Source organism: Pseudophryne corroboree, chromosome 3, assembly GCF_028390025.1.
Source record: "Pseudophryne corroboree isolate aPseCor3 chromosome 3, aPseCor3.hap2, whole genome shotgun sequence".
Lineage (NCBI taxonomy): Eukaryota > Metazoa > Chordata > Amphibia > Anura > Myobatrachidae > Pseudophryne > Pseudophryne corroboree.
Window position 1 is genome coordinate 43,094,952 of NC_086446.1, and position 21,452 is coordinate 43,116,403.

At 48.5% G+C, this 21,452-nt stretch overlaps 1 protein-coding gene across 1 annotated transcript in view; it reads right to left on the bottom strand.

Moving 5' to 3' along the window:
• The window catches only part of LOC135057134 (uncharacterized), a 231,732-nt gene that overhangs the window by 103,996 nt on the left and 106,284 nt on the right, over nucleotides 1–21,452 (bottom strand).

The following is a 21,452-nucleotide window of genomic DNA, read 5'->3' on the forward strand; positions in this document are numbered from 1 at the left end:
GCATTAGAGAGCCCAAAAGGCATCACCAAATATTCATAATGCCCTGAGTGGGTATTAAAGGCAGTCTTCCATTCATCCCCCTCTCTTATTTGGATTAGATTGTACGCACCGCATAGGTCAATCTTAGAAAAAATGATGGCAATACGAAGCTGGTCAAACAAAACCGCAATGAGAGGCAGTGGGTACGAGCTTTTAATCGTGATACGGTTCAATTCCCTGAAGTCGATGCAGGGTCGCAACGAACCGTCCTTTTTACCCACGAAGAAGAACTCCGACCCAACTGGGGACTGTGAGGGTCTGATAAATCCCTTAGCCAAGTTCTCCTGAATGTACTCTGCCATAGCCTGAGTCTCAGGACGTGACAGGGAGTACAACCTGCTCTTGGGAAGCTTAGCATCCGGCAACAAATCAATGGCACAGTCATAGGGGCGATGGGGAGGTAGTACCTCCGCAACCTTTTTGGAGAACACATCCGCAAAATCTGCATAACATCCTGGCAATCCTGGCAAACTTAGCTGCGAGAGCTTGACTGGAAGGCTCAAGCAACTCCTGAAACAATCACTACCCCAACTAAGAATCTCCCCAGAGACCCAGTCAAATTGAGGGTTATGGGCCCTTAACCAGGGTAACCCCAAAACCAATGGGGCAAAAGAACAGACAGTCACATAGAAAGACAATTTTTCAGAGTGTGTGGCTCCAATAAAAGGAATTTGGCTGGTGCGGGAGGTAATTTTACCCTGGGACAATGGTTCCCCGTTTAACCCACAGATCTCAATCTCTGATGCCAAAGGTACTGAGGAAACAGAGTGTTCCAGGGCGAACTGACGGTCCATGAAAACCCCATCGGCCCCACTGTCAACAAAGGCCACAGTCTTGACAGTTTGGCCGAAGATCTCCAAAGTCACCGGAATGAGAAAAGTATTTTTGGGAAATTCTGATTTCTGGCCTGACAGGATATTTCCCATCACCCTCAGGCCCTGAAGTTTTCCGGCTTTTCTGGGCATGATGACACTACAACATGACCTTTATTCCCACAGTACAAACACAAACCCTGCTGTCTCCTCCGCGTCTTCTCACGCGAGGAGAGGCGGGTAGCCCCAATCTGCATAGGCTCCTCGGAATATTCCTCAGAGTCTGAGGTTCCCTTGGGAAAAAAGGAAACTGCGGTCTCCCTTTCAAGCCTACGCTCTCTCAGCCGTCTATCCACCTGGATGGATAACTGCATGAGCTGATCTAAGCTATCAGGCGAGGGATATTGTACCAGTTGGTCATTTATCTGGTCAGAAAGGCCCCTTCGGTACTGGTTTCTCAGGGCTGGGTCATTCCACTGGGTATCATGAGCCAACCTCGGAAACTCCGTACTATAAACCTCAGCTGGCCGTCGCCCTTGCTTAAGGACCGTAATCTGAGCCCCGGCTGAAGCCATCTTGTCAGGGTCATCATACAAAATGCCCAGTGCCGTAAAAAAAGCATCAACACTTTTAAGCGACGGACAGTCAGGCTGCAACCCATATGCCCAGACCTGTGGGTCTCCTTGTAGCAAGGAAATCACTATGCCCACCCGCTGAATCTCTGACCCAGAAGACTGGGGCCTAAGCCTGAAATATAGTTTACAGCTCTCCTTGAAACAAAAGAACTGCGAGCGATCTCCAGAAAAACGATCCGGGAGATTTACTTTCGCCTCCTTGACCCCTGAACTTGCCGCTGCTGCTGAGGGAGCTCTGCTAGCGGCCTGCGGGGTGTTCATTTTAATGTACATCTCATTAAATTGTCGAGTCAGGACCTGCACCTGATCGACCACCTGTTGCAAAGTATTTTGAGGGGTATGCTCCATATTCCCACAAAATTTCAACAGGAGTAGGGCTGCTGAATATGTTATGCACACCAGTGCTGACAGGAGTATACCAGTGTATGAACAGAGAGGGATGCAAAGCAAACAAACTCACAGACAGACTTGGGAGTATAACATAACATACACAGAAGGTGATGGAATAACTAATAAACACAAAGTGAACAAAGAAGCCCGAAGGCTCAGGAATTGTGTGTCTCCCTAGTGTCAGGAATGTTTAGATGGAATAGAGCGGACAATGAGGCGAGATGTAGTGATTTAACATGTGGAGCACCCGAAATGATGTTGCTAAGAGCAACAGAAGGAACCCTAAAGGGTTACCAACGGGTGTGGAAATAAACTCCTTGGTCAGAGATAGAAATATAGACACAAGGAGAGTATCCACAATCCTAACCCCCACTTGCAGGGCACAGGTTCAGCTTACTGCCACTAAACTGACACCTGGACGCCCTGCACAGTGAGGGAGGATTAAGCAAGCAGGTCTGAGAGTACAGCCGCAAACCTGCTGGGTTCACAGAATAGCAAAAGAACCCCAGCAGGTTAAACAACTGACTCCAGTCTTACTGCTAGGTCCGGATTGGCAGAATGAAGTACCGAATCACAAGGCCTATTTGCAGTAAGCAACAAGTAAATACAAAGTAACACAGTACTAGCTAACTCTCTGGAACTGACTAACAAACAAAGATTCAGCAGCACCTGCCTAGCCTGAGAGGATGGTTTATATAGCAGGTGCTGTCCACGCCCCACTCAGACCTCACAGACTGTGAGCACAAAACCAGCGCCAGATTCCCTGCCGTGCACAGAGCCTGTAACCACTGCACAGTAAAAACCCGGACCGGAGTATCAGCTGCGCTCAGGTTACTTCGCGAACACTTGCCTCCCGGTTGCCATGGCGACGTGGCAGCACAGAGCAGGAGATCCTAACAGTTCCACAGGGAATACATCGGGGATGTCCTAAAGAAGTTAATCAAGGGAGGGGACGAGCCTTAGCAGGTATGAGAACCTGGCGTCCAAAGGAAGCATCCTCGGAGGCGGAAGTATCAAAGACATAGAACCTAATGAACGTGTTCACTGAGGACCATGTAGCCGCCTTGCACAATTGTTTTGCGAACGCGCCACAGGAGGCCGCCAAAGAAGGTCCAACAGACTGAGTAGAATCGGCTTTAATAGCAGCAGGAGCTGGGAGTCCAGCCTGCGCATAAGCTTGTGCAATCACCATTCTTATGCATCTGGCCAAGGTTTGCTTATTCGCAGGCCAGCCAAGTTTGTGGAAACCAAACAGTACAAAAAGGGTATCTAACCTCCTAATAGAGGCAGTTCTCTCCACATATATACGGAGAGCCCTTACTACATCCAAAGACCGCTCCTTGGGGGACAACTCAGAAGAGATAAAGGCCGGAACCACAATCTCTTAGTTAAGGTGAAAAGATGGCACCACTTTAAGTAAGTAACCTGGGCGAGTTCTCAGAACTGCCCGGTAACGATGGAATATTAAAAAGGGTGGACAAAAGGACAAAGCGCCTAAGTCCGACACCCTTCTATCAGAGGCAATAGCCAGCAGAAACAGGACCTTGGCTGTGAACCATTTAAGGTCCACTGACTCAAGAGGTTCAAATGGAGACTCTTTAAGGGCATTTAGGACAGATCCCATGGAGGGACTTCGGGAAACTGAATTTGTAACACACCCTGAGTGAATATATGAACGTCAGGTATAGACGTCATTTTTCTCCGAAACCACACCGACAAGGCAGATATGTGAACCTTGAGGGAGGCCAGACAAAGGCCTAAGTCCAGGCCTTGTTGCTGGAAAACCAGGATTCTGGATGTTTTGGATCTACACACATCATAGTTCTCATCAGCACACCAGGTAAAGAATTCCAGACCCTGTAATAGATTCGAGCAGACATCGGCTTACGGGCTTTCAACATAGTTTGGATGACCGCCTCAGAGAATCCTTTGGCCCTCAGGAGTGATGCTTCAAGAGCCACGCTGTCACAGCAAGTCTGGATAAAGACAAGGGCCCTGTACGAGCAGGTATGGTTGTTGAGGAAGTAGAAGAGGACACTCTGTCGATAGACCCTGCAGGTCTGAGTCGCTCTGGTGCTGTCTGGACCATACCAGAGCGACTAGAAGTAGTTTTTCTCCTTCTTGCTTGAACTTCCGCAGGACCATGGGCAGGAGTGACACTGGAGGGAACACGTAAGGGAGCCAAAAGTTCCATGTAATAGCTAGTGCATCCACGAACGCTGCTTGAGGATCCCTGGTCCTTGATCCGAAGACCAGAACTTTGTGATTGTGTCGAGATGCCATCAGGTCTACATCTGGTAGGCCCCACGTGTCCACTAGGAGTTGAAAGACTTCCGGATAAAGACTCCACTCTCCGGCGTGTAAGTCCTGATGACTGAAGAAGTCCGCTTCCCAGTTTAGGACACCCAGAATGAACACAGCCGATACTACTAGTAGATGGCGTTCAGTCTATTGAAGGATTTTTGACAATTTGTACATTGCCATGCGGCTTCGAGTGCCACCTTGATGGTTGCTGTATGACACTGTGGTGGTGTTGTCTGACCGTACTTGAACAGGCTTGTTCTGTACGAAAGGCAGGGGCGAGAGTTAATGCACTGAACACCGCCCGCACCTCTAGAATGTTTATTGGGAGGAGAGACTCCTCCTTGGTCCAATGACTTTGGAAAGAGTGTTTCTCCAACACCGCACCCCATCCCCGCAGACTGGCATCCATTGTCAGCAGGACCCAGTCAGGGATCCAGAAGGGACGGCCCCTGCTCAATTGCTGGTCCTGTAGCCACCAGGTCAGCGAATTACAAACTTCCGCAGTCAAAGTAATCATGTGAGATCTGATCAGATAGGCCGTCCCACTTGGAAAGAATTAACCTCGGAAGAGGGCGGGAATGAAATGGAGCATACTCTACCATGTCGAATGCCAACACCATCAGACCAAGTACTTGCATCACCGAGTGTATCGACACTCTGGGGCGACAAAGGAAGGATCTTATCCTGTCTTGAAGCTTCAGGACTTTCTCCAGAGACAGAAACAGACATTGACTTTGTGTGTCCAGGAGTGCCCCCAGGTGCACCATGCTCTAAGCTGGGACCAGCGAGGATTTCTTACAATTGATGAGCCACCTGTGGGCTTGTAGGAAGCTTACCGTCAGTTGTAGATGACTGAGGAGGACATTGTAGGAGTTTGCCAGGATCAGCAAGTCGTCCAGATACAGCAGGACCCTGACTAGCAACAGAGATGTGCCATTATTATGGCCATGACCTTGGTGAAGATCCGAGGAGCCACAACCAGTCCAAATGGAAGAGCCTGGAACTGATAGTTTAGGTTGACAATAACTAACCACAGATACTGCTGATGTGACTTGGCAATAGGTATATACAGGTACGCATCCTGTATATCCAGGGATACCATATAGTTTCTGGGTTCCATTGCCAGCACAATTGAGCGCAGCGTCTCTATACGGAACTTGGACACTCTCACAAACTTGTGTAGTGATTTGAGGTTGATGATAGGCCGGAGTGACCCATTGGGTTTCGGGACTAGAAACAGGGTCAAGTAGTAACCACTGCCCCTTTGGGATAGAGCAGGCTTGTCCAAAGTGCGGCCCTCCAGCTGTTGAGAAACTATACATCCCAGCATGCCCTGACACAGCTTTAGCATTTTCTGACAGCAAAACTGTGTTGGGGTATGCTGGGATATGTATTTTCAATACAGCTGGAGGGCCGCAATTTGGACATGCCTGGGATAGAGGCACCGGCACTACCACTCCTGTATCAAGGAGGTAACTCACAACCTGCTGCAGAGATTGCGCCTTTAGTGGATCCGAAGGGATGAACGTGCTGCAAAACTGGCGAGGCGGATGTCTCTTGAAAGAGACTGTGTACCCATGAGAGACAACTTCTCGCACCCATGTGTCTGAAGTGGTTTTTAACCAGACCTGGGAGAACTGCAGAAGTCAGCCTCCCACCCTGGGGCCCCCCAAGGGGAGACCCGTCCCGTCATGCTTGTCTTGTTTAGAAGCAGGCTGATGGGCTGTCCAGGACTGCTTTGTCTTGGGCTTAGTGGTTTTGGGAGCACGAAATTGTCTCGGGTATGCCTGACCTTTTGCTTTCCCTTGAGGTCGAAAGGATCGAAAAGTGGTACCTTTTGCCTTCTGTGCAGAAGGATTAGTATTTGGGAGTAGGGCAGTCTTAGCAGCCGCCAGTTCAGACACAATTTTATTTAGGTCTTCCCCAAACAAGATGTCTCCCTTAAAAGGGAGTACCTCCAAAGTCTTTTTGGAGTCTAGGTCCACCTTCCATGACCTCAACCACAGAATACGGTAAGCCAGGACAGACGTAGTCGATGCCTTGGCCGCCAACACACCCACCTAAGAGGACGCCTCTTAAATATAATAAGAGGCAGTGGTGATGTGAGACAGGTATTGTCTGCCATTGTCAGATATATCCTCGGGCAGCTCTTCCTCTAATGCCTGAACCCATGCTTCAATGCCTTTAGCAGACCAGGAGGCACCAATAGTCTATGTACAGCACCTGTCAGGGAGTAAATAGATTTCAGGCATCCCTTCACACGCTTATCTGTCGGTTCTTTCAGTGGAGTGACAGTGGTGACAGGCAGAGTGGATGACACCACTAGGCCGGTGACATGAGAATCCACCGGTGGTGAATTTTCCCACTTGTTACATAACTCTGCAGGAAGAGAGTAGCGAGCTAAGGCCCGTTTAGAGAGAGGGAATTTCTTCCTTGGATTAGACCAGGGTTCCTGCCTGATGTCCAGCAAATGGTCAGAATGGGGTAACAGATTTTTAGCCACCTTCTGCCGTTTAAACATGTCAGTTTTCTTGGTGACAGTAGTGGGTTCCTCATTATCAGTGATTTGTAGGATTTGCTTCATAGCAACCACTAGAACAGGGACGTCAATTTGCATTTTATAATCCTACAATGGCGCATATCACTAAAAATAAAGTACTTTCCTCATATATTTCCTTTGGTAGTATTTTCACGTATCAGCGGATGTTGAGATTCTCAATCATAGACCATAGGGATATCCACTTGAAATTTCCATCTTATGTCTTAATCTCAAAGATAAAGGAAAATAATCTAGTGCAACATTGTCTAATAAATACAGCAGAGACGTGTGGGTTTTTTAGGCACACTCACAATATTATAGAATTAAACCAGCATATCACCACAGTATCGTGGTACAGGATCACAAATTCAGGATTTTACTTCATCCACTTGGCATTTCCCATTTGTGTTTCAATCTCAAAGATAAAAAGAAAGAATCTGGTGCAATATTGTCTAATAGACAAGACAAATACGTATATTTATTACATCAAACTCACAATGACATAAAATGCAAATAGCATATCACCAGCAGCTGCTGGTGAGAATATCCAACGGAGAGCTCGTTTTTGTCCAATACTTACCTGAGGAGGTGTGAGGAACCCGGGCCATCATCCTCCAATTCCTTTTTCGATCTGGGACGGGTAATGCAGTGGAATCCTGAGCTATTGTGATCCTGTACCACTAGTGTGTGGTGATATGCTATTTGCATATATGCGTTCTGCAATAGATTAGAATTACCTTTTGCCTGTGAGATAAATCGTTTATAGAAATATCTTTGGGACATTGAGATCTTTAAATATAGTTTCTTATTATAGATATAATGAAATTATGTGGCTTATTGATTTTGGGACATTATACACTATAGTAGTATAGGGATCTCTGTATAAGATCTTTTTATTATAGATTTTTATGAATTGATATATGTGGATTATCGGGAGTAATCCTAGGTAATTACTCCTTATATTAAGGTATGATTAATTATTAACTCATGTATTTATAACAATTGTGACATTTTAGGTAATTTTCGGGAGGCCGTAGTGATTGGGTAATAATGTTGATATATATAGGAGGGGTGGTCACATCTAAGAACATGTATGATAAAATGCAGATTGGAGCGGAACAGAATTTAAACCGCATGTGAGACGCAGTTAAGACGCGTTCGTATCACCTCGATTGATAAGAATATGTAAGAGGAAATGATAAAAATCTGAACCGCACGTGAGACGCAGCCAATACGCGTGCGCACTACGATCGGAAGTCAGCTATCCCTTGAACACTGGAACGCACGTGATACGCAAAGGGTGCGCGTGCGCGATTGAATGGCGCCCGGAAATGGACGATCTACGTGTTATTTAAACAGGTGAATTGGAGCAGGTATAATATATTATTTCTCCTGAGCAAGCCGCTGAGTCTTTAGGCGGAGAAACGCGTTGAGAGAGAGAGGTCCAAGCACACGGACCTGGTCATATTTATATCTGGGACACATCCATCCAAACGGGTCTGAGGTGAGGCGTGGTATAAGGGAGGAGTCGGCAGCAGAGATTTTGTTACAGCAGACAATCAGCTGGTCGGTGAGAACCCCTGACAAACAAAGCCCGCCCAGTAACCAGTGCCCAGGACAGAATATGAGAACCTCATTCAGAGGGCTGTTTATTAATATGGTTTTATGTCCATGTTAATTTTGGAGGACTGCAGCGACTTACTAATCATCATTTGACCTAATCTAAGTTACGGACATTGCTGGCTATACTAACCAATTAACCTGTTATTTGGATATTAACACATTCAGCATTCCATTGGCATATACGGACATAATTGTGACTGAATACTGGAGATCAGGGGGCCCCCCAGCTTAAGCATATATGTCATCAGTTGACTAACAAACCAGTGATGCATCATTGATAGGTCATGTTTTAGAGGGTATGATATGATATCTGCATTTATGGGTTGATAAGTTTTATCATTAAGGTAATTTTAATACCGGCCGGGTCTATGTGTGTGTGTTATATATGTTTTTTAATTAATTGTTTAATCAATGTGTCATTAAAAAGCACAAAATGATTTCCGGTATGCAGCGCTTTATTTGGTAATTAGTTTGTAGTTTTTTCACTTTTTTGGGAGTATCAGTGATCTCCTGGATAGAGCTGCAGCATATCCGGACATTTGGTGGCTTTATATAAGAGATTCCTTGCTAAGTCAGCGCCGAGTTATATATTCTTTTTTCTTTTTTATTGTATTTTTCGGGCACCCTGTTCGGCCGTAGCTCCTCCCCCTGATGACGTAGCTCCTCCCCTTGAAACGTCAGAAGGTCCCTTCTCCCACTCCGAAATAGAACCAACCATGGGGATGATGGCTCCTGATGTATGAGATACACCAGAGAGTGTGGGGAGGAAACTGGTCAGATCTCTGGGCTGGTAACACACAGTGACATGATGTGAGGGGGAGAGCAGGAGTATAATAGGGGCTGATGGCTCCTGATGTATGATATTCACCAGAGAGTGTGGGGAGGAGACTGGTCAGATCTCTGGGATGGTAACACACAGTGATGTGATGTGAGGGGGAGAGCAGGAGTATAATAGCGCTGATTGCTCCTGATGTATGAGATACACTAGAGAGTGTGGGGAGGAGACTGGTCAGATCTCTGGGCTGGTAACACACACTGACAGGATGTGAGAGGGAGAGCAGGAGTATAATAGGGGCTGATTGCTCCTGATGTATGAGATACACTAGAGAGTGTGGGGAGGAGACTGGTCAGATCTCTGGGCTGTAACACACAGTGACATGATATGAGGGGAGAGCAGGAGTATAATAGGGGCTGATGTCTCCTGATGTATGAGATACACCAGAGTGTGGGGAGGAGACTGGTCAGATCTCTGGGCTGGTAACACACACTGACATAATGGGGTATAAAAACTTAAGTGCAGGTTTTCAGAAGTGAAGATGTTGCCTATAGCAACCAATCAGATTCTAGCTTTTATTTTCTAGATAAAATGATATGTAGAATCTGATTGGTGGCTATAGGCAACATCTCCAGTTCCGAAAAAACGCGATTTAGTACATTTACCCCACTGTGAGGGGGAGAGCAGGAGTATAAATAAGATTTTACTTACCGGTAAATCTATTTCTCGTAGTCCGCAGTGGATGCTGGGGACTCCGTAAGGACCATGGGGAATAGACGGGCTCCGCAGGAGACAGGGCACTTTAAGAAAGAATTTGGATACTGGTGTGCTCTGACTCCTCCCTCTATGTCCCTCCTCCAGACCTCAGTTATGGAAACTGTGCCCGGAAGAGCTGACAGTACAAGGAAAGGATTTTGGAATCCAGGGCAAGACTCATACCAGTCACACCAATCACACCGTATAACTTGTGATAACTTACCCAGTTAACAGTATGAACAACAAACGGAGCATCAGATCAACCCTGATGCAACCATAACATAACCCTTATTGAAGCAAAAACTATATACAAGTATTGCAGAAGAAGTCCGCACTTGGGACGGGCGCCCAGCAATCACTACGGACTACGAGAAATAGATTTACCGGTAAGTAAAATCTTATTTTCTCTAACGTCCTAGTGGATGCTGGTGACTCCGTAAGGACCATGGGGATTATACCAAAGCTCCCAGTGCGGATGACTCTGCAGCACCGAATGAGCAAACACAAGGTCCTCCTCAGCCAGGGTATCGAACTTGTAAAACTTTGCAAAAGTGTTCGAACCTGACCAATAAGCTGCTCTGCAAAGCTGTAATGCCGAGACCCCTCGGGCAGCCGCCCAAGAAGAGCCCACCTTCCTTGTGGAGTGGGCTTTCACTGATTTAGGCAGCGGCAATCCAGCCGCAGAATGAGCCTGCTGAATCGTGTTACAGATCCAGCAAGCAATAGTTTGCTTTGAAGCAGGAGCACCCAGCTTGTTGGATGCATACAGGATAAACAGCGACTCAGTTTTCCTGACTTTATCCGTCCTGGCTACATAAACCTTCAAAGCCCTGATCACGTCTAGTAACTCGGAATCCTCCAAGTCACGAGTAGCCACAGGCACCACAATGGGCTGGTTCATATGAAAAGATGACACCACCTTTGGCAGAAATTGTGGACGGGTCCGCAATTCTGCCCTGTCCACATGGAAAACCAGATAGGGGCTTTAATGTGACAAAGCCGCTAATTCTGACACACGCCTAGCCGAAGCCAAGGCCAATAGCATAACCACCTTCCACGTGAGATATTTCAACTCCACGGTATTAAGTGGTTCAAACCAGTGTGATTTCAGGAAACTTAACACCACATTAAGATCCCAAGGTGCCACTGGAGGCACAAAAGGGGGCTGAATATGCAGCACTCCCTTTGCAAACGTCTAAACTTCAGGCAGAGAAGCCAGTTCTTTTTGAAAGAAAATAGACAGGGCCGAAATCTGGACCTTAATGGAACCCAGTTTCAGGCCCAAAGTCACTCCCGACTGTAGGAAGTGAAGGAAACGGCCCAGCTGGAATTCTTCTGTAGGGGCATTCCTGGCCTCACACCAAGCAACATATTTTCGCCATATACGGTGATAATGTTTAGCCGTCACGTCCTTCCTAGCCTTTATCAGCGTAGGAATAACCTCATCCGGAATGCCTTTTTCTACTAGGATCCGGCATTCAACCGCCATGACGTCAAACGCAGCCGCGGTAAGTCTTGGAACAGACAGGGCCCCTGTCGTAACAATTCCTGCCTTAGAGGCAGAGGCCACGGGTCCTCTCTGAGCATTTCTTGCAGCTCTGGATACCAAGTCCTTCTTGGCCAATCTGGAACAATGAGTATTGTTCTCACTCCTCTTCTTCTTATGATTCTCAGCACCATGGGTATGAGAGGAAGAGGAGGAAACACATAAACCGACTGGAACACCCACGGTGTCACCAGGGCGTCTACAGCTATCGCCTGAGGATCTCTTGACCTGGTGCAATACCTCTGTAGCTTTTTGTTGAGGTGGGACGCCATCATGTCCACCTGTGGTCGTTCCCACCGATTTGCAATCTGCGCGAAGACTTTTTGATGAAGTCCCCACTCTCCCGGGTGGAGGTCTTGCCTGCTGAGGAAGTCTGCTTCCCAGTTGTCCACTCCTGGAATGAACACTGCTGACAGTGCTAACACGTGATTTTCCGCCCATCGGAGAATCCTTGTGGCTTCTGCCATCGCCATCCTGCTTCTTGTGCCGCCCTGGCAGTTTACATGGGCCACTGCAGTGATGTTGTCTGACTGAATCAGCACTGGTTGGTTTCGAAGCAGAGGCTCCGCTTGACTCAGGGCGTTGTATATGGCCCTTAGCTCCAGGATATTGATGTGAAGGCAAGTCTCCTGACTTGACCACAGACCCTGGAAATTTCTTCCCTGTGTGACTGCCCCCCCACCCTCGGAGGCTTGCATCCGTGGTCGCCAGGACTCAGTCCTGAATGCCGAATCTGCGACCCTTGAGAAGGTGAGCACTCTGCAGCCACCACAGAAGAGACACCCTGGCCCTGGGGGATAGGGTGATCAGCCGATGCATCTGTAGATGTGATCCGGACCACTTGTCCAACAGATCCCATTGAAAGGTCCTCGCATGGAACCTGCCGAAAGGAATGGCCTCGTATGATGCCACCATCTTTCCCAGGACTCTCGTGCAGTGATGCACCGACACCTGTTTTGGTTTTAAGAGGTCTCTGACCAGTGTCACGAGTTCCTGAGCCTTCTCCGTCGGGAGAAAAACATTCTTCTGGCTTGTGTCCAGAATCATGCCCAGGAAGGGCAGACGCATTGTAGGAATCAGCTGCGACTTTGGAATATTCAGAATCCAACCGTGCCGTTGCAACACTTCCCGAGAGCGGGCTACGCTGGACAGCAACTGCTCCCTGGACCTCGCCTTTATGAGGAGATCGTCCAAGTATGGGATAATTGTGACTCCCTGCTTTCGCAGGAGCACCATCATTTCCGCCATTACCTTGGTAAATATTCTCGGTGCCGTGGAGACACCAAACGACAACGTCTGGAATTGGTAGTGACAATCCTGTACCACAAATCTGAGGTACTCCTGATGAGGTGGATAAATGGGAACATGAAGGTAAGCATCCTTTATGTCCAGAGACACCATAAAATCCCCCTCCTCCAGGCTCGCGATGACCGCTCTGAGCGATTCCATCTTGAACCTGAACTTTTTCAGGTATATGTTCAGGGATTTTAAATTCAATATGGGTCTGACCGAACCGTCCGGTTTCGGTACCACAAACATGGTCGAATAGTAACCCCTTCCCTGTTGAAGGAGAGGAACCTTTACCACCACCTGCTGGAGATACAATTTGTGAATTGCAGCTAACACTATTTCCCTCTCTAAGGGGGAAGCTGGCAGGGCCGATTTGAGGTAACGGTGAGGGGTCATCTCTTCGAATTCCAGCTTGTATCCCTCAGACACAATCTCTATAGCCCAGGGAGCCCCCTGTGAGTGAACCCACTTGTGGCTGAAAACTCAAAGACGCGCCCCCACCGGGCCTGGCTCCGCCTGGGGAGCCCCAGCGTCATGCGGTGGAATTAGTGGAAGCCGGGGAGGACTTCTGTTATTGGGAACTAGCTGTATTGTGCAGCTTCTTTCCTCTACCCCTGCCTCTGGCAAGAAAGGACGCACCTCGGACTTTCTTGCCTCTTTGTGATCGAAAGGACTGCATCTGGTAATACGGTGCTTTCTTAGGTTGTAAGGGAATATATGGTAAATAAAGAAGAATTTACTCACCGGTAATTCTTTTTCTCGTAGTCCGTAGTGGATGCTGGGAACTCCGTAAGGACCATGGGGAATAGCGGGCTCCGAAGGAGACTGGGCACTCTAAGAAAGAATTAGGACTACCTGGTGTGCACTGGCTCCTCCCTCTATGCCCCTCCTCCAGACCTCAGTTAGGGAAGAGCCCGGAAGAGCTATCACAATAAGGAAAGGATTTGGAATCCCGGGTAAGACTCATACCAGCCACACCAATCACACCGTACAACTCGTGATACTATACCCAGTTAACAGTATGAATAACAACTGAGCCTCTCAACAGATGGCTCCAAACAATAACCCCTTAGTTAGGCAATAACTATATACAAGTATTGCAGACAATCCGCACTTGGGATGGGCGCCCAGCATCCACTACGGACTACGAGAAATAGAATTACCGGTGAGTAAATTCTTATTTTCTCAGACGTCCTAGTGGATGCTGGGAACTCCGTAAGGACCATGGGGATTATACCAAAGCTCCCAAACGGGCGGGAGAGTGCGGATGACTCTGCAGCACCGAATGAGCAAACTCAAGGTCCTCCTCAGCCAGGGTATTAAACTTGTAGAACTTTGCAAATGTGTTTGAACCCGACCAAGTAGCAGCTTGGCAAAGTTGTAAAGCCGAGACCCCTCGGGCAGCCGCCCAAGAAGAGCCCACCTTCCTCGTGGAATGGGCTTTTACAGATTTAGGATGCGGCAGTCCAGCCGCAGAGTGTGCAAGTTGAATCGTGCTACAGATCCAGCGAGCAATAGTCTGCTTTGAAGCAGGAGCACCCAGCTTGTTGGGTGCATACAGGATAAATAGCGAGTCAGTCTTCCTGACTCTAGCCGTACTGGAAACATAAAGTTTCAGGACCCTGACTACGTCCAGCAACTTGGAATCCTCCAAGTCCCGAGTAGCCGCAGGCACCACAATAGGTTGGTTCAAATGAAACGCTGATACCACCTTAGGAAGAAATTGGGGACGAGTCCTCAATTCCGCCCTATCCATATGGAAAATCAGATAAGGGCTTTTACATGACAAAGCCGCCAATTCTGACACACGCCTGGCCGAAGCCAAGACCAACAGCATGACCACTTTCCACGTGAGATATTTTAGCTCCACGGTTTTAAGTGGCTCAAACCAATGCGACTTTAGGAAATCCAACACCACGTTGAGATCCCAAGGTGCCACTGGAGGCACAAAAGGGGGCTGAATATGCAGCACTCCCTTTACAAATGTCTGAACTTCAGGCAGTGAAGCCAGTTCTTTTTGGAAGAAAATCGACAGGGCCGAAATCTGGACCTTAATGGAACCCAATTTTAGGCCCATAGTCACCCCTGACTAGGAAGTGCAGAAAACGACCCAGCTGAAAATCCTCTTTTGGGGCCTTTTTGGCCTCACACCAAGCAACATATTTCCGCCATATGCGGTGATAATGGGGGTCATTCCGAGTTGTTTGCTCGCAAGCCGATTTTAGCAGAGTTGCTTACGCTAAGCCTCCGCCTACTGGGAGTGAATCTTAGCATCTTAAAATTGTGAACGACGTATTTGCAATATTGCAATTACAAACTTCTTAGCAGTTTCAGAGTAGCTTCAGACTTACTCGGCATCTGCGATCAGTTTAGTGCTTGTCGTTCCTGGTTTGACGTCACAAACACACCCAGCGTTCGCCCAGAGACTCCCCCGTTTCTCCGGCCACTTCTGCGTTTTTTTCGGAAACGGTAGCGTTTTTTCCCACACGCCCATAAAACGGCCTGTTTTCGCCCAGAAACACCCATTTCCTGTCAATCACATTACGATCGCCTGAGAGAAGAAAAAGCTGTGAGTAAAAAACCTAACTTCTTAGCAAATTTACTTGGCGCAGTCGCAGTGCGGACACTGCGCATGCGCACTAAGCGGAAAATCGCTGCGATGCAATGAAATTTACCGAGCGAACAACTCGGAATGAGGGCCAATGTTTTGCAGTCACATGCTTCCTAGCTTTAATCAGCGTAGGAATGACTTCTTCCGGAATGCCCTTTTCCTTTAGGATCCGGTGTTCTACCGCCATGCCGTCAAACGCAGCGCGGTAAGTCTTGGAACAGACAGGGCCCCTGGTGCAGCAGGTCCTGTCAGAGCGGCAGAGGCCATGGATCCTCTGAAATCATTTCTTGAAGTTCTGGGTACCAAGCTCTTCTTGGCCAATCCGGAACAATGAGTATAGTTCTTACTCTTCTCCTTCTTATTATCCTCAGTACCTTGGGTATGAGAGGAAGAGGAGGGAACACATAAACCGACTGGTACACCCATGGTGTCACTAGAGCGTCCACAGCTATCGCCTGAGGGTCCCTTGACCTGGCGCAATATCTTTTCAGCTTTCTGTTGAGGCGGGACGCCATCATGTCCACCTGTGGCCTTTCCCAATGGTTTACAATCATTTTGTAGACTTCTGGGTGAAGTCCCCACTCTCCCAGGTGGAGGTCGTGTCTGCTGAGGAAGTCTGCTTCCCAGTTGTCCACTACCGGAATGAACACTGCTGACTGTGCTAACACGTGATTTTCCGCCCATCGGAGAATCCTTGTGGCTTCTGCCATCGCCATCCTGCTTTTTGTGCCGCCCTGTCGGTTTACATGGGCGACCGCCATGATGTTGTCTGACTGGATCAGCACCGGCTGGTTTTGAAGCAGGGGTCTTGCCTGACTTAGGGCATTGTAAATGGCCCTTAGTTCCAGAATATTTATGTGTAGGGAAGTCTCCTGGCTTGACCATAGTCCTTTGAAGTTTCTTCCCTGTGTGACTGCCCCCCAGCCTCGAAGGCTGGCATCCGTGGTCACCAGGACCCAGTCCTGTATGCTGAATCTGCGGCCCTCTAGAAGATGAGCACTCTGCAGCCACCACAGCAGAGACACCCTGGTCCTTGGATACAGGGTTATCAGCCGATGCATCTGAAGATGCGATACGGACCACTTGTCCAACAGATCCCACTGAAAGATCCTTGCATGGAACCTGCCGAATGGAATTGCTTCGTAAGAAGCTACCATCATTCCCAGGACTCGCGTGCAGTGATGCACCGACACCTGTTTTGGTTTTAGGAGGTCTCTGACTAGAGATGACAGCTCCTTGGCTTTCTCCTCCGGGAGAAACACTTTTTTCTGGTCTGTGTCCAGAACAATCCCCAGGAACAGTAGACAAGTCGTAGGAACCAGCTGCGACTTTGGAATATTCAGAATCCAGCCGTGCTGTTGTAACACTTCCCGAGATAGTGCTACTCCAACCAACACTGCTCCCTGGACATCGCCTTTATAAGGAGATCGTCCAAGTACGGGATAATTAAAACTCCCCTTTTCCGAAGGAGTATCATCATTTCGGCCATTACCTTGGTAAATACCCTCAGTGCCGTGGACAGACCAAACGGCAACGTCTGGAATTGGTAATGACAGTCCTGTACCACAATTCTGAGGTACTCCTGGTGAGGAGGGTAAATGGGGACATGCAGGTAAGCATCCTTGATGTCCAGTGATAGCATGTAATCCCCTTCGTCCAGGCTTGTAATAACCGCCCTGAGCGATTCCATCTTGAACTTGAACCTTCTTATATAAGTGTTCAAGGATTTCAAATTTAAAATGGGTCTCACCGAACCGTCCGGTTTTGGTACCACAAACATTGTGGAATAGTAACCCCGTCCTTGTTGAAGGAGGGGTACCTTATCACCTGCTGAAAATACAGCTTGTGAATCGCCTCCAGCACTGCCTCCCTGTCTGGGGGAGTTGTTGGCAAGGCAGATTTGAGGAAACGGCGAGGGGGAGACGTCTCGAATTCCAGCTTGTACCCCTGAGATACCACTTGTAGAATCCAGGGATCCACCCGTGAGCGAGCCCACTGGTCGCTGAAGTTTCTGAGGCGGGCCCCCACCGTACCTGGCTCCGCCTGTGGAGCTCCAGCGTCATGCGGTGGACTTAGAGGAAGCGGGGGAGGACTTTTGTTCCTGGGAACTGGCTGTATGTTGCAGCTTTTTCCCTCTACCTCTGCCTCTGGGCAGAAAGGACGCGCCTCTAACCCGCTTGCCTTTCTGGGGCCGAAAGGACTGTACCTGATAATACGGTGCTTTCTTTGGCTGTGAGGGAACATGGGGTAAAAATGTCGACTTCCCAGCTGTTGCTGTGGAAACTAGGGCCCTCATTCCGAGTTGTTCGCTCAGTAAATTTTATTGCATCGCAGCGATTTTCCGCTTAGTGCGCATGCGCAATGTCCGCACTGCGACTGCGCCAAGTAAATTTGCTATGAAGTTAGGATTTTTACTCACGGCTTTTTCATCGCTCAGGCGATCGTAGTGTGGTTGACAGGAAATGGGTGTTTCTGGGCGGAAACAGGCCGTTTTATGGGCGTGTGGGAAAAAACGCTACCGTTTCCGGAAAAAACGCAGGAGTGGCTGGAGAAACGGGGGAGTGTCTGGGCGAACGCTGGGTGTGTTTGTGACGTCAAACCAGGAACGACAAGCACTGAACTGATCGCAGATGCCGAGTAAGTCTGTAGCTACTCTGAAACTGCTAAGAAGTTTGTAATCGCAATATTGCGAATACATCGTTCGCAATTTTAAGATGCTAAGATTCACTCCCAGTAGGCGGCGGCTTAGCGTGAGCAACTCTGCTAAAATCGCCTTGCGAGCGAACAACTCGGAATGACCTCCTAGGTCCAAGAGACCGTCCCCAAACAATTCCTCAACTTTGTAAGGCAAAACCTCCATGTGCCTTTTAGAATCTGTATCACCTGTCCACTGCCGAGTCCACAATACTCTCCTGGCAGAAATGGACATTGCATTAATTCTAGATACCAGCCGGCAAATATCCCTCTGTGCATCCCTCATGTATAAGACTGCGTCTTTAATATGCTCTATGGTTAGCAATATAGTGTCCCTGTCTAGGGTATCAATATTTTCAGACAGGGAATCTGACCGCGCAGCTGCAGCACTGCACATCCATGCTGAAGCAATAGGCGGTCTCAGTATAATACCTGAGTGTGTATATACAGACTTCAGGATAGCCTCCTGCTTCCTATCAGCAGGCTCCTTTAGGGCGGCCGTGTCCGGAGACGGTAGTGCCACCTTCTTTGACAGGCGTGTGAGCGCTTTATCCATTCTAGGGGATGTCTCCCAACGTAACCTGTCCTCTGGCGGGAAAGGGTACGCCATTAGTAACTTTTTAGAAACCACCAGTTTCTTATCGGGGAAAGCCCACGCTTCTTCACACACTTCATTTAACTCATCTGATGGGGGAAAAACCACTGGTAGCTTTTTCTCCCCAAACATAATACCCTTTTTTGTGGTACCTGGGTTAATGTCAGAAATGTGCAACACATTTTTCATTGCCGTAATCATGTAACGGGTGGCTCTATTGGAATGTACACTAGTCTCATCGTCGTCGACACTGGAGTCAGTATCCGTGTCGACATCTGTGTCTGCCATCTGGGGTAGCGGGCGTTTTTGAGCCCCTGATGGTTTTTGAGACGCCTGGGCAGGCACGGACTGAGAAGCCGGCTGTCCCACATCTGCTATGTCGTCAAACCTTTTATGTAAGGAGTTGACACTGTCGCGTAATTCCTTCCACATATCCATCCATTCAGGTGTCGACCCCGCAGGGGGTGACATCACATTTATCGGCACCTGCTCCGCCTCCACATAAACATCCTCATCAAACATGTCGACACAGCCGTACCGACACACCGCACACACACAGGGAATGCTCTAACTGAGGACAGGACCCCACAAAGTCCTTTGGGGAGACAGAGAGAGAGTATGCCAGCACACACCACAGCGCTATATAATGCAGGGGAGTTACACTACACAAGTGATTTTCCCTATAGCCGCTATATATATAGTATTTGCACCTAAATTTAGTGCCCCCCTCTCTTTTTTACCCTATTGAGCCTGGAAACTGCAGGGGAGAGCCTGGGGAGCATCCTTCCAGCGGAGCTGTGAGAGGAAATAGCGCCAGTGTGCTGAGGGAGATAGCCCCGCCCCTTTTTAGGCTGACTTTTCCCGCTCTTATAATAATAATGTGGCAGGGGTATTTTACACATATATAGCTTCTTAGGCTATATTATGTGTGATTAGCCACCTTAAGGTACTCTAATTGCTGCCCAGGGCGCCCCCCTCCCCAGCGCCCTGCACCCATCAGTGACCGGAGTATGAGGTGTGCACAGGGAGCAATGGCGCACAACTGCAGTGCTGTGCGCTACCTTAATGAAGACCGGAGTCTTCAGCCGCCGATTTCCGTGAAGATCTTCTTGCTTCTGGCTCTGCAAGGGGGACGGCGGCGCGGCACCGGACGACCGAGGCTGGGCCTGTGTTCGATCTCTCTGGAGCGAATGGTGTCCAGTAGCCTAGAAGCCCAAGCTAGCTGCAAGCAGGTAGGTTCGCTTCTCTCCCCTAAGTCCCTCGTTGCAGTGAGTCTGTTGCCAGCAGATCTCACTGGAAAAAACAAAACCTAACAAATACTTTCTTATCTAGGAGCTCAGGAGAGCCCCTAGTGTGCAACCAGCTCGAGCCGGGCACAGATTCTAACTGAGGTCTGGAGGAGGGGCATAGAGGGAGGAGCCAGTGCACACCAGGTAGTCCTAATTCTTTCTTAGAGTGCCCAGTCTCCTTCGGAGCCCGCTATTCCCCATGGTCCTTACGGAGTTCCCAGCATCCACTAGGACGTCAGAGAAATTTGACTTTCCAGCCGTAGCTGTGGAGACCAGGTCCGAGAGACCGTCCCCAAACAATTCCTCACCCTTGTAAGGTAAAACCTCCATGTGCCTTTTCGAGTCGGCATCACCTGTCCGTTGCCGAGTCCACAGGACCCTTCTGGCAGAAATCGACATTGCATTTATTCTAGAGCCCAGAAGGCCAACATCTCTTTGAGTATCTCTCATATATAGGACAGCATCTTTTATTTGCCCCAGGGTTAGTAATATAGTATCCTTGTCCAAGGTATCAAGTTCCTCAGATAAGTTATCTGTCCATGCTGCTACAGCACTACACATCCATGCCGACGCAATTGCCGGCCTTAGTAAGGTACCTGAATGTGCATAAATGGACTTCAGGATACCCTCCTGCTTTCTATCCGCAGCATCTTTTAGGGTGGCCGTATCCTGTGACGGCAGGGCTACCCTCTTGGATAAGCGCGTTAAAGCTTAGTCTACCCTAGGGGAGGATTCCCAGCGCAACCTGTCCGTTGGCGGGAAAGGATACGCCAGAAGCATCCGTTTGGAAATCTGCAGTTTCCTATCTGGAGATTCCCAAGCCTTTTCACATAACTCATTTAGCTCATGTGAAGGGGGAAAGGTCACCTCTTAGCTTTTCTCCCCATACATATAAACCCTCTTGTCAGGGACTGGGGTTTCCTCTGTGATGTGCAACACATCCTTCATTGCTATAATCATGTAACGGATGGCTTTAGCCATTTTAGGCTGCAACTTTGCATCATCGCCATCAACACTGGAGTCAGAATCCGTGTCGATATCTGTGTCAACAATTTGGGACCCTGACGGCCTCTGCGACGTAGGATCAGGCATGGGTTGAGACCCTGACTGTCCCAAGGCTTCAGCTTTATCTAACCTTTTATGCAAGGAATTGACATTATCATTTAAAACCTTCCACATATCCATCTAATCAGGCGACGGCGGCGACCCCACATTCCCTTGAACCTGCTCTGTTTCCACATAGCCTTCCTCGTCAAACATGCCGACACAAGCGTACAGACACACCACACACACAGGGAATGCTCTATTTGAAGACAGTTCCCCCACAAGGCCCTTTGGAGAGACAGAGAGAGAGTATGCCAGCACACACCCCAGCGATATATAACCCTGGAATTACACAGTAACTTAGTGTTTACCCAGTAGCTGCTGTATATACTGTTTTTGCGCCAAAACTATGTGCCCCCCCTCTCTTTTCACCCTCTTTCTACCGTGATTCTGCAGGGAAAAACCTGGGGAGCTTCCTCTCAGCTGAGCTGTGGAAAGAAAATGGCGCTG